Here is a 13932-nt window from a genome sequence, read left to right as displayed (position 1 = left end):
TCTGAGGACAGCTCGATAGGACATGGAGGAGGATGTAGAATGAATCATGCTTTTTCCTTGAATGGATTTACCCCCAAGCCTGGGGAAGAAGCACATGTTAAAAAAAAAAAAAAAAAAAAAAAAAGCTAAATGAGAAAAAAAAAGTTCATGAAGATACTGGGAGCATGAAGTTTTATAGCCGATGTAGCCTGCTGCATGAAAACTTAGCAGGGACAAAGGGTACTGTTCTCATTTTGACAGACTAGCAGTTGAATATCTCAGAACATGGGGTGGAAACATAAGACATTCAGACAGCCTCCTCAAATAGCACAAGCCAAAATGAAGGAAAAGGCCAATGCCATTTAGTAACAGGACTACATTGGTAAGACTAGAGTGGCAGCACAAGGTGGTAGCTGGGAAGACCAGATTTATAGATTCAAGTGCCACCTCCCTTCACACTGGGGACTTCCTGAACGTGTTGGGAGGAAATTGAGAGAGGTTGCAGTTCTTCGGTTTTGTTTTGTTTTCTTTTATGATTTTACCCTACAAAAATAAATAGATGTATAAAATACCACTAGAAGATTAGGAATTGCAAAATGCATTACTGGAATAGTAAGAAAGAATACAACTCTTCATCAATAGTGTTTTGACATTCAGTCATTCATTCTACAAAATTTTTGAGCGCCTACCATTTGCCAGACACTTCTCTAAGCACTGGGGATATAGCTGTGACCAAGCCAAACCAGGTCCTTGTCCTCAGGGAGTATACTCTACTGGGGAAGGTGAACCATAAAATAAATTTTAGCATATCTATACTATAGAATTTTATGAGCTAGGTTTCTAATATTAAATATATTTAATCAAAATATAATACATAATATATACATATATATTGTATATACATGTATATATATAATACATCAAAATATAATACATAATATATAATTTTTAGTTATAAAAACAACTTGTAGGAGAGAATTATACATTCCTAAGTATAAAAATAAAATGTAGTAGAATGTTCACACAAAAAAATCAGGATGAGAATACATGACAATCTTTGAGCAGTGAGTTGTATTACAATGGAATTTCACCACTGAAAATGCTCACTTGATTTTTTTACAAGCAGTATTACATTTGTAGTAAAAAAATAAATTATTAAAACCAAACACTGTATAGCGGCTAAACCCTAGAAATACTTTTTGAAAAATTGTTGTTGGGATCTCCTTTTTATCCTGTGGCTATTGGACATAGGGAAAGGCAGATAAAACTTTTGTGTATTTGGGGATACAATACAAGAATGTATAATTATGACTTAAGAATAATCCCTTCATATCTCAACCAAATGGGAATACATACTATTTCTTTCATTCATCTATAGATGGACATTTGTGTTGCTTTCATATTTGGGCTGTTGTAAATAATGCTGCAATAAACATAGGCGTGCATATATCTTTTTGAATTACTGTTTTCTTTTTCTTCAGGTAAATATTCAGTAGTGGAACTACTGAATTATATGGTAATTCTATTTTTAATTTTTGGGGGGAAGTTCCATACCGTTTTCCACCATGGCTGCACCAACTTGTATTCCCACCAGCAGTGCTCAAGGGTTCCTTTTTCTCCACATCGTCACTCAAACCTGTTATATCTTGTCTTTTTGATACTAGCCATTTTGACTGGTATGAGGTGATTGTTCATTGTGGTTTTGATTTGCATTTCCCTGATGATTAGTGACGTTGAGTATTTTTTCATGTGTCTGTTGGCCATCTGGGTGTCTTGGTAAAAATGTCTATTCAGGTACTCTGCCCATTTTGTAACTGGATTGGTTTTTTTGGTGTCGAGTTGTAGAAGCTCTTTGTGTATTTTGGATATTAATTCCTTATCAGATATATCATTTGCAGATATCTTCTCCCATTCAGTAAGTTGCCTTTTCATTTTGTTGATGGTTTCCTTCACTGTGCGAAAGTTTTTTTTATTTTCGTGTAGTCCCAATAGACCTTTTTTGCTTTTATTTCCCTTGCCTGAGGAGACATATCTAGAAAAATGTTTCTAAGGACAATGTTAAAGACATTACTGTTATGTTTTCTTTTATGAGTTTTATTATTTCAGATCTCACATATAAGTCTTTAATGTATTTTGAGTTTATTTTTGTGTATGGTGTAAGAAAGTGGTCCAGTTTCATTCTTCAGCGTGTAGCTGTCCTGTCTTCCCAACACTATTGATTGAAGAGAATGTCTTTTTCCCATTGTATATTTTTGCCTCCTTTGTCATAGATTAGTTGAACATATAGATGTGGATTTACTTCTGGGTTTTGTATTCTGCTCTGTTGATCTGTGTCTATTTTTGGGCCAGTACCATATTGTTTTATTATAGCCTTATAGTATATCTTGAAATTTGGGATTGTGATACCTCTAGCTTTGTTTTCCTTCCTCAAGATTGTTTTGGCTATTTTTTTTTTTTGTGGTTCTGTACAAATTTTGAGGTTATTCTATTTCTGTGAAAAAATGCTATTAGTATTTTAATAGGGATTGCTTTGAATCTCTAGATTGCTTTGGATAGTACAGACATTTTAATAATATTTTTCCAATCCCTGAGCATGATTTATCTTTCCATTTGTTTGCATCAACTTCACTTTCTTTCACCAGTGTTTTGTAGTTTTTAGAGCACAAGTCTTTCACCTCCTTGGTTAAGTTTATTCCTGGGTATTTTATTCTTTTTGGTGAAATTGTAAAGGGAATTGTTTTATTAATTCCTGTTTCTGCTACTTCATTATTAATGTATAGAAATGCAACAGATTTATGTATATTAATTTTGTATACTAAAACTTTACTGAATTTATTCTACTAGTTTTTTACTGGGGTCTTTAGGGTTTTCTATGTCATCTGCTAATAGTGGCAATTTTACTTCCTCCTCACCAATTTGGATGGCTTTTATTTCTTTTTCTTGTCTAATTGCTGTGACTAGGAATTCGAGTACGATGTTAAATAGCAGTGGTGAGAGCGGACATCCTTGTTTTGTTCCTGATTTTAGAGGAAAAGCCCTCGGTTTTTTCATCATTGTGTGTGATGCTAGCTGTGGATTTTCATATATGGCATCTAGTAAGTTGAGGTATGTACCTGGTAAACCCACTTGTTTATCATGAATGGATGTTGGATTTTGACAAATGCATTCTCTGCATCTGTTGAGATGATCACATGATTTTTATCCTTCCTTCAGTTAATGTGGTATTCACATTGATTGATTTGCAGATGAACTATCCATGCATCCCCTGGAATAAATCCCACTTGATTGTGGTGATTCTTTTTTTTTTTTTTTTTTTAATTTTTTTTTTCAACGTTTATTTATTTTTGGGACAGAGAGAGACAGAGCATGAACGGGGGAGGGGCAGAGAGAGAGGGAGACACAGAATCGGAAACAGGCTCCAGGCTCTGAGCCATCAGCCCAGAGCCCGACGCGGGGCTCGAACTCACGGACCGCGAGATCGTGACCTGGCTGAAGTCGGACGCTTAACCGACTGCGCCACCCAGGCGCCCCAATGTGGTGATTCTTTTAATGTATTGTTGAATACAGTGTACTAATATTTTGTGGAGAAGTTTTATATCTATGTTCATCAGAGATATTGGCCTATAGTTTTCTCTTTTTTGTATTGTCTTTGGTTTTGGCATCAGGGTAATGATGGCCTTGTAGAATATATTTGGAAGCTTCCTTCCTCTTCTATTTTTTGGAGTAATTTGAGGAGAATAGGTAGTGCCTCTTTTTTAAATGTTTGGTAGAATTCACCTGTGAATCCATCTGGTCCCAGAATTCTGTTTGTTGGGAGGTTTTTGATTACTGATTCAATTTCATTGCTAGAAATTGATCAGTTCAGATTTTCTACTACTTGCTGATTAAATTTTAGAAGATTGTGTGTTTCTAGGAATATATCCATTCCTTCTAGATTGTCCAATTTGTTGGCATACACTTTTTCATAGTAGTTTCTTATAATCCTTTGAATTTTTGTGCTACCAGTTGTTAGTTCTCCTCTTTCATTTCTGATTTTATTTATGTTTGTCCTTTCTTTTTCTTGACAAATCTGATTAAAGTTTTGTTTATCTCTTCAGAGAATCAGCTCTTGGTTTCATTGATCTTTTTTATTTTTACTTTTTTAGTCTCTATTTCATTTATTTCCACTCTGATCTTTATTACTGTCTTCCTTCTACTAACTTTGGTCTTTGTTCTTTTTCTAGTTCCTTTCAGTGTAAGGTTACATTGTTTGAGATTTTTCTTGTTTCTTGAGGTAAGCTTATATTGCTATGATTTCTCTCCTAGAACTACTTTTGCTGTATACCGAAGATTTTGGACTGTTGTGTTTTCATTTTCATTTGTCTCCATGTATTTTTTTAATTTTCTCTTTGATTTCTTCATTGACCCATTGGTTGTCTAGTAACATGTTGTTTAGCCTCCACATGTTTTTGTTTTTTCCAGTTTTTTCTTGTAACTGATTTCTAGTTTCATATTGTTGTGGTTGTAAAAAATGTGTGATGTGATTTCAGTCCTCTTAAATTTATTGAGACTTGTTTTGTGGCCTAACATGTGATCTGTCCTGGAGAATGTTTTATGTGCACTTTTCATTGCATTAGTAAGGTTATGGACTGCTGAGTTTCTACTCAGTGATGGCCGCATCTCCTAAAGAAGCAGCAATAGTACCTCTCACAGGTCAGCATTAAGTGTGAGCTTGTGGGCTTCAGCCCAAGAGTGGAAGCAGCTTTCTGGTCTCTAGGTAGGACACACTGTGATCAGTTGTTTGCAGATCTGGCCAGAATTCTTTCTCTCCCTGTTTCCATACCTTATTGCCATGTGATTTTGAAACTCCTCCCATAAACAGTGGAATCTGTTTCTCTACTCTTTGAATCTGGGCTGGCCTTGTTTCTTACTTTGAACAACAGAATGCAGAGAAAATGGCATTATGATAGTCCCCAGCCTAGGCCTCATGGGAACTCACAGGCTTCTGCTTACTCTCTGGAGCCTCCTGACTGCTAATGGAATAAGCTCATGCTAGCCTGCCAGCGAATGAGAAACTATGTATGTCAGAGTCTAGCCAGCCTTCTTGTCCCAGCTGAGGTCTCAAATATCTAAGGGAGCCCAGCCAAGGTCAGCAAAGCCAATGCACACTCAACCATGGATGTATGAGGGACCTTAACTGAGAACAGAAAACTGACTAGCTGAGCCCAGCCTCAATTGTCAACCACAGAATTTTTTCTTAAATAACTTTGGTTTTATATCTGTAAGTTTGCAGTGGTTTGTTAAATAGCAATAGCTATGTAATAGATACACGCCTTTTTCCTTATTTTTTAAAGCATTTTTATACCTTTGTAGCGAGTCAGTAGCATTAAGTTGTTTCTGCTGTAGATGTATAGAGTGATTTGTGTTTGCTTGACTGGATTCTATTACAAATGCTTTAGTGTCCATTGAATTCACAAATGTTACAGTGTCCATAGAATGGAATTCTGTGCAGCCATCAAATTAATGAGGCAAATTCCCATAGCATGTTTCTCAGTGAAAACAATGAAATTATAAAAACTACATATAGTATGATGCCAATTTGGAGGCACACACACAGTGATAATTATCATTTTATAATCCCGATATCTTTTCATTTTGTGATTTTTTTCTTTTATTTTTTACATTTTCTGCATTTGCTGAATTCTCTGTGAAAGCATGCTTTTTTTTATAATTAGAAAAAATTTCATGGGGTGCCTGGGTGGCTCAGTCAGTTAAGCATCTGACTTCATCTCAGGTCATGATCTCACGGCTTGTGGGTTTGAGCTCCACGTCAGGCTCTGCACTGGCATTGCGGAGCCAGGAGCCTGCTTCACATTCTGTGTCTCCCATTCTCTCTGTCCCTCCCCCACTCGCGCTTGTGCACATGCTCTCTCTCTCTCTCTCTCTCTCTCTCTCAAAATAAGTAAAAATAAATAAACATTTAAAAAAGTTTATAATTAGAAAAAATTTCAAATTGTTAATTTTTCAGGACATCTAGATTGATATTCAACCTGGTGGAGTCATGATACCTTCTGTAACTCCCTCTTTAGCAATATATTCAAAGTGACTTTTTTTTTTCCTCAAAAAAATGGTTGACAAGAAATCAGGGTCTTACCTCTCCTAAAAGCATTCCAAGCCAGGTTGCAGTCACTCTTGTTGCCCTGTAGTCCACAATCATGCAGTAGCATGTGAAGTCGTATATAAACCATTTTTTTTTTTGTTTCTGTCCTCTCCCTAAATACTCTAAGTCACCTTACCACTCAGCGGCTGCCGGAACATCCTCTTGACATGTATCCCCTGCATGTGTCCAGCTCTAGATAATTCAGCAGATACATGAATCTTTGGTTACTGATAATCTTAATTGAAAGGATATCATGCTTTTATGCTGACTTCAATACCTATAAATACTGCATTCCTGTGACATAAAAGTGTAATTAATGGAGACTTGGCTTAGAAGAATTCAGCCAAAAAGGTGATAGTTGGAGGGATGCAGCTTCTGTGCCGTTTGTGTTTTTGATTTTTGTTTTTGTTTTTTCACCATTTTTAGTCATTTATATCATAATGTTTATTGGACCCTATTTATTTCAGCAATCCAAAGATTAATTAGCATTCATTGACTCCAGTAGGAATATTTTCTACATAATTGTGATTCATCTGTTTTAGCTTAGATTCATTTATTAGAGAATTATATTTGATTGCACTTTAATGAACCAATACATAAAAAATGAGTGCATTGAAATTCCTTCTATCTAGTTATAGTGATATGTACTTTAGACATTCAGGCATGCAGATGTTACATAACGCAGGCCAGAGCCCCATCTTACTTGAGTGTACAAGTGGCTATATTTAAGGTGAAGACTGGGCCAGCATGGCTAAAGCAGAGCAGAACATCGAGCTGATGATCGATAAGTTAACCTCTGAATTCAGCTGACATACAGAACCCTGGCTCTAAACATTTTTTGTTAGAAGTATCCCCATCACTAGACTGCTGGCTTGTAGTAATTGGCTTATATCATCATCAAAATTAGAGACATATAGGGATCAGCTGGATTAGGATTTGAACCCAAGCAATCTGGCATAGGAGCCTGCACTCTTGATGGTAGATTTTGGAGTCAGGCTGCCTGGGTTTCCTTTTGGCCTCTGCCATTTACCAGTCTTCACATCTGTAAAATGGGGATATTAATAGTACCTACCTTACTGTCTTTCCATGAGGCAGTGTATGTGAAGAACGGTTCTGGCAGGGCGCCTGGGTGGCACAGTTAAGCATCTGACTCTTGGTTTTGGCTCAGGTCATGATCTCACGGTTCATGGGATTGAGTCCTGCATTGGGCTCTGCTCTGACAGTGTGGAGCCTGCCTTTCCTTTCCTCCCCCCTCTTAATAAATAAATACACTTAAAAAAAGAAACAGTTCTGACATAATGGGGGCTCAATAAATGTTAGTCTTCATTTAAGAATGCCATGCTGCGGGGTACCTGGGTGGCTCAGTCAGTTAAGCGTCTGACTTCAGCTCAGCTCATGATCTCGCGGTTCATGAGTTTGGGTCCCATACTGGGCTCTGTGCTGACAGCTCAGAGCCTGAAGCCTGCTTCAGACTCTGTCTGTCTGTCTGTCTCTCTCTCTCTCTCTCTCTCTGCCCCACCACCACTCACACTCTGTCTCTGTCTCTCTCTCAAAAATAAATAAACATTAAAAAGAAATTAAAAGAACGCCATGCTGCCTCCGAGGTATGAAAGTTTAGATCCAAAAGAGACCTCAAAGATGATTAAGTTTACTGTTTTTCAACTGCGGTTCACAACCTGTTAGTGGATTTTGAAATCAGTTTAAGGGCTCACTTCTGTCATTTAATAAAGCAAGTGAGAATATGATAAGATAGAAATTATCAAAATGCATCGCATGTAGTAAGGTTAAGTATTGTTTCATGAAACATTTGTTTTAAAATAATAGCAGACGTGATTGATGTCCTGCCCACATCCCCTCAGGTCTCTTTTGTTGGTTCTGCCCATCCCTCCATGTCTTTGTGCTTCTCTTCTAAACAATCTTCCCTATAGTTCTTGGGAAACTACCCTTCAGCTACTGGAGGCACATTAGCCTAATGTATTGTTATTATTTATCTGTTGCTACCTAACAAAGTGTTCAAAAACCAGGTGACATGAAATGACAAGCATTTATTACCTTACATCATTTCCGAGGGTCAGGAAACCAGGAGCGACTTAGCTGGATGCTTCTGGCTTGGGGCGTGTCCCAGGAGCACAGTGGAGCCCTTTAGCTGGGGCTGCAGTCAGCCTGCTCGATGCTTGAGTGGGGCTGGAGGCTCTGCCTTCAAACTCAAGTCTCAGTTCTTGGCTGCCTGTTGCCTGGAGGCCTTAGTTCCTTGTTATGAGAGTCTGTATCGTGCGTCTTTTCATAGGACTGCTCATAAAAGGAGACCTTGCTTCCTCCAGAAGCAGTGATCCAAGAAAGAGAGAATCCAGGATGGAAGCCACAGTCTTTTATATCTTAATCTCAGAAGTGACATGCCATCGCTTCTGCTGTATTTTATTGGCTACACAGACTGGCCATGGAACAGGATTAGGAGGGAACTACACGAAGGTGTGAATACCATAAGACAGGGATCATTGGGGGCCACCTTTAGGTCTGCTACAACAGGTACCATGGGCTGAAATACCTGGAAGTTACATCTTTCTGGTGGCCTGTAACCAGTGACTGACTAGGAATGAAATGTGAAAGCCCAGCTCCCTTGCCTCAAGGTGAGTCAAACTCTGTGCTATATTTTATGCTCCAGAGCTCCCCATGAGGTCAGGCTGAGGCTGAGACTTCAGCTGAAATCTTACCGTGGGTTGATTTCTATTCCTTTCCTGCTCTGCCTCTTCTACCCCCACACCAGTTACCAGTTTCTCATGGGAGCACATCCTCAATAAATTACTTGCACTCGAATCCTTATGTCAAGGTCTGCTTCTGGGAAATCCCACCTAGGGTGAGGTGGTATGTGTGCATGCGCACACACGTGCACATGCTGGGTCAATATAAAACATGTCTTACTATAAGTCATGGTCAAAAACGTTGAATTGAGAAACAGCCCCGACTCTGATCTATATCAGTCCTTTAATTTTACAATTGAGTGAACTGCTGCCCAGACAGGTGAAGTGATTAACTCAAGATTACCCGACCCCAAGTGGTTAGATGAGCCCTTGATTTTATTTTGACTTCCTATGCTTAGCCTCTGGTTGTAAAATCATTTCTGTTGGATTGAATTCCAACTCTGACACTTGAGAGTTATGGGACTTAAGTCGATTCAGTCCTTCTGGGCCTTAGTCCCCTGATCTGTAACATGAGGATAATCATTGCTATGAGTAGAAAGAAGAGATCGGATAGAAATGAAATCGAATTCAGCTTCACTATTCATTGGCTTCCCCCACCCCCGATTTTTTTATTGTAATAAAATACACATAACATAAAATTTACCACCATAACCATTTTTAAGTATATTTATAGTTCACTGCATCTGGAGCCGCCATCACCACCATCCATCTCCAGAACTCTTTCATCTTGCAAGACTAACTCTATTCCCATTAAACTGTAACTCCCCATTCCCCTCTCTCTGGAGCCCCTGGCAACCACCATTCTACTTCCTGTGCCATCCATTGGCTTTTTGACCTTAAGCAAATAGTGCATTTTCATTCTCTTCATCTTGGGTAAAAAGAGACTAATACTTTCTAGCATATAGTTTATCAAAATAGCTGATATATATAATCAATGGTGGCTGGGATTAAATGTGTGAGGGTTTTTAGCTTTTTGTATCTCACAAACTGGTAATATGTCTAAAAATAAGGTAGAATTTGATAATATTCAGCCTCGAGGGGCCATTCTTCTTTGAATAAGGAAGTGGAATGATTTTATAGTATGTATTAACATGAGCTTATCTCTTCATTTAGAACTACTACCACTCTGTCCTGATGGGTCAAATATTTCAAATTTTTAAGAAATAGTTAAAAGGAAATGTATCACGTGACACAAATTATATCAGAAACCAGAAGAAAAGACACTTAGAAATGTAATAACTTGAGGCCTGTATTTAGAAAGAACCAATTTGCACTTGGGTCAGCCTGAGTGCAAACTAGAAGAAGAATGAACTTGCCTACACAGAGGGGAAAAAAAAATAAAGCTGATTCTGGCTGAGGGACTATAAAACTAGTTCTTGTTTTGTGTGTGTGTGTGTGTGTGTGTGTGTGTGTGTGTTTTAGTAAACAATTGAGGTCACTGAAAACTATGCAAAGAAACAAGCACCCATATACATATCTGGTGGAAAATAGTACGTATCTCTTAAGAAAGGCAATTTGGCGATATTCATCAAGATTACACAGGCAGTTTGGGACCCAGGAATTATACTTCTGGACATGTACATATGTGCATGTACATGTCACTTACTCTGTCAAGTGTTTGCTTCATAGCTGAATAGATTATATAGGTAATATACGGTCTCTAGGCAGGTGGGGAGACCGGGAAACCTTTTACAGGCATCAAAATGAACATTCATCTACCACATATATAAGAAGATGTATATGCAAGGTTGTTCATTGTTGCTTTTTTTAAATTTTGGTACTACTTAAAAGCTTGGAAGCCATCCAATGTCCATCAAGTTAGGATTGGTTTAAGAAATTATGATACATCCACACAATAAAAATGCTATGCATATATGAAAAGATTGAGGCTGATTTTATGTGCTGATATGTTACAAATTGTAAAATATATTAAGTACAATTGGCAAGATGCAGTATAGTGCATATGCTAACTTTTGTGTAAAATAAGGAGGAAATATGAATATTTATGTTCAAACACTGGTAGGATAAACAAGCAATGCAACAAAATACCCACTTTGTCGAAGCTGGAGGTAAAACAGTAAAATGCACATGTTCAGTTCTCCCCTCTGTATAAGGAAATGTACTAATAATTGAAAAGAATGTTTCACAACATTTGGACTTGTCTCTCAGAGTGTCAGACATCAGTCTCCCAAACCCAGAGGCACATGTGAGGCTGAGCAGCCCCCTTGAAGCCAATTATGTGTCTTCAAGATAGATGATGTGCTAAGGATTGAAAAACATTACTTTTATTCCATTCTCTTCACAAGTCCTTGGGCACATGAACGTATTTGGAATTTACTGGCTTTTCTGGTCCTTTGGGGATTCAGCCAAAACTGAGGCAGAAAGACTTTCATTCTTATATCCTCTTATACAATTTTACTCTTCACTGGTAGAATACAGAATTGAATGTATCAGTTGCAACTCATAAAATTGTCCCGCACTCTCACCACTTAGGTGAGAGGTTACCTCATTTAGTAAACCACAGTTAAGCAATTATTCTCATCCCTAAATTCCTTGCCACACCTAGCACAGGGCCTCATTTAACAGATGCTCACTAAATGTTTGCTGAATTGAGCCACCTGCTTTATTTTACATTGATGCCAGATGCAGATAAAATGTTAAAATGATTTACATTTCAATTGTGACATTAAAATCTAGGACTACTATCGTTGAATAATGCTTATTCAAATGCTTATTTCAAAAGACCCCTTAGTTTATCATTTTGGAAAATATGCTCTTATGCTTTGATTCTCAATCTCTAGATAAAAGAGGCAACTGCAATTGCCTTTTCAATTTCAAACCTTAGAAACAGAGCTCTTCCAGAGCACACCTTCTCATTAACTTAATTTGGTTCAAATGTGGTGCATTCCATGCACAAAATCAAATAATTGGTGATAATTATACTACCGAAAGCATAAAATCTAGGTTCCTGACTGGGAGAAAGGTTACATACTAGAAAAAAATATTTGCAAATTATATATCTGATTAAAGTCTTATATCTAGAATATATAAAGAACTCTTACAACTCAATAACAAGACACATGATTAAAAATGAGGAAAGTACTTGAATAGATACTTCATCAAAAAAGACATATAACTGGATAATAAGCACATGAAAAGATGCTCAATATCATTAGTCATTAGGGAAATGCAAATAAGAAGCAAAATGAGACACTACCCTACATCCACAAGAATGGCTACAATCAGCAACAGACATGAAAAAGTGTTGGGGAAGATATGGAGAAATGAGAACTTAATACAGATGGGTATATTAAATGGTACAGCAACTTTGGAAAAAGTTTGGCAGTATCTTAAAAGGGGAAACACACATTTTCCATATGATCCAGCAATCCTCCTGGGTATCTACCCAAGAAAAATGAAACCGATGTTCACACAAAGACATATGTGAATGTTAGTAGCAACATTATTTATAATAGTTAAAAACCAGAAACAATCCAAATGCCCTTCTGCACAACAAATGAACAAATTGTGGCATATCCGTACAATGGAATTTTATACAGCAATAAAAAAGAACAAAGGACTGATACATTCTATAACATTGATGAACCTCAAAAACTCTTTGTGAAGGGAAAGTAGCCAAACATAAAGACTACATATTGTACAAGAATTGGCAAATCCATAGAGAGACAAATTGTGTAGTGGTTGCCTGGGGCTGGGAGTAGGGAGGATGGAGATTGACTAAAAGTGGGATTAACTAAAAGGAGGGGTCTTCTTGGGGTGATGGGAATATCTTAAAATTGGAATTTGGTGGTGGTTACAAACTATAAATTTACTAAAAAGCACTTAATTGTATACTTAAAACAAGTGAATTTTATGATATAAAGTCATATCTCAATAAAGCCATTAAAATGTTTTTAAACTTTAGGTGACAGGTATTCTTTCTGATTTTTTATCCTGCATTTTTTTAAGTATCAAACTTAGATTTGAGGATATGTTTGTATATCTTAGTTTGAAATTAAGGAATATGTGTTCCTTGATGAATGTTCAGAAAATATATGCAGGAAACATCCTTCTGTAATTCTATTCCCTAACCTAAACATTGTCAATATTTTGGTGGACACCTTTTGTAGAGGGTATCCATCATAGTTCTCATATTCATAGCTGACCATTAGCTTTTGGATAGTCTTTGAATAGTTGGGGAATGTGATGGTTTAAAACCTATCTGAAAATTTGTAATCCCTCCCATCAAAAGGGAAAGACTAATCCCCTTTTATTTGAACATAGGTGAGGATTTGTGATTACCTCATTGACTAGAATGTGGCAGAAATGGGGGCATCTGGGTGGCTCAGTTAGTTGAGCATCTTAACTCTTGATTTTGGCTCAGGTCATGATCTCAGGGTCATGGGATGGAGCCCCACATTGGGCTCCACACTTAGCGTGGAGTCTGCTTAAGATTCTTTCTCTCCCTCTGCCCCTCTTCTCTGCTTGCATGCATACACACTCTCTCTGTAAAAAAAAAAAAAAATAATAATGAAATGATGCTTCTGACCTTGGATTATTAAAAGCCATGCCACTTCTACATAGCTCTCTCTTTTGCGATGCTCACCTTTGAAACCTAATCATTATGTTGTTAAGAAGCCCAGGCCCCATAGTGTCAAATTCTGGCTTCCCAAATACCACCAGAACAACACATTGATGAGACAAAGCTGAGCATGTTGCTTAAAACACTACCTAATGGAATCTGAGAGTCTCAGACAGGGAAGACAGTATATTTAGTGATATATTATGAGAGTTGGTCTAAAGTGGGTCTTTCACTATAGGGGCTTGACTAGGTTTGGGTAAGAATCATAGGATTGGTGGTCACAACAAGGTGAACATTTTGAGGCTGGAGGCGTATATAAACTCTTCTATTGAAGAGTGATAGGTCTTTCAGAAAGTTCCTATAAAGAACAATAATTTTATTTGCAAATTTATCTTCTTGGACAACAGCCTACTAGAATATTAAAGTCATGTTAACAAATATAATGGAATAGTGAAGTCAGTTTAGTTTAGAAAGTAAGCTGTGTAGGAGTAAGTAGTTTGGTTCTTAGTGGAGAGGACCTTATGTTAGGTATG

The 13932-nt window shown here is 37.3% G+C and overlaps 1 protein-coding gene across 2 annotated transcripts in view; it reads left to right on the top strand.

The window, feature by feature from the left end:
• The window catches only part of LOC123595313 (ferritin light chain-like), a 68060-nt gene that overhangs the window by 6652 nt on the left and 47476 nt on the right, over positions 1-13932 (top strand). The gene's annotated exons all lie outside the window — the stretch shown is intronic.

This window comes from Leopardus geoffroyi, chromosome X (assembly GCF_018350155.1).
Source record: "Leopardus geoffroyi isolate Oge1 chromosome X, O.geoffroyi_Oge1_pat1.0, whole genome shotgun sequence".
NCBI lineage: Eukaryota > Metazoa > Chordata > Mammalia > Carnivora > Felidae > Leopardus > Leopardus geoffroyi.
This window is presented reverse-complemented; position numbering and strand designations above follow the sequence as displayed.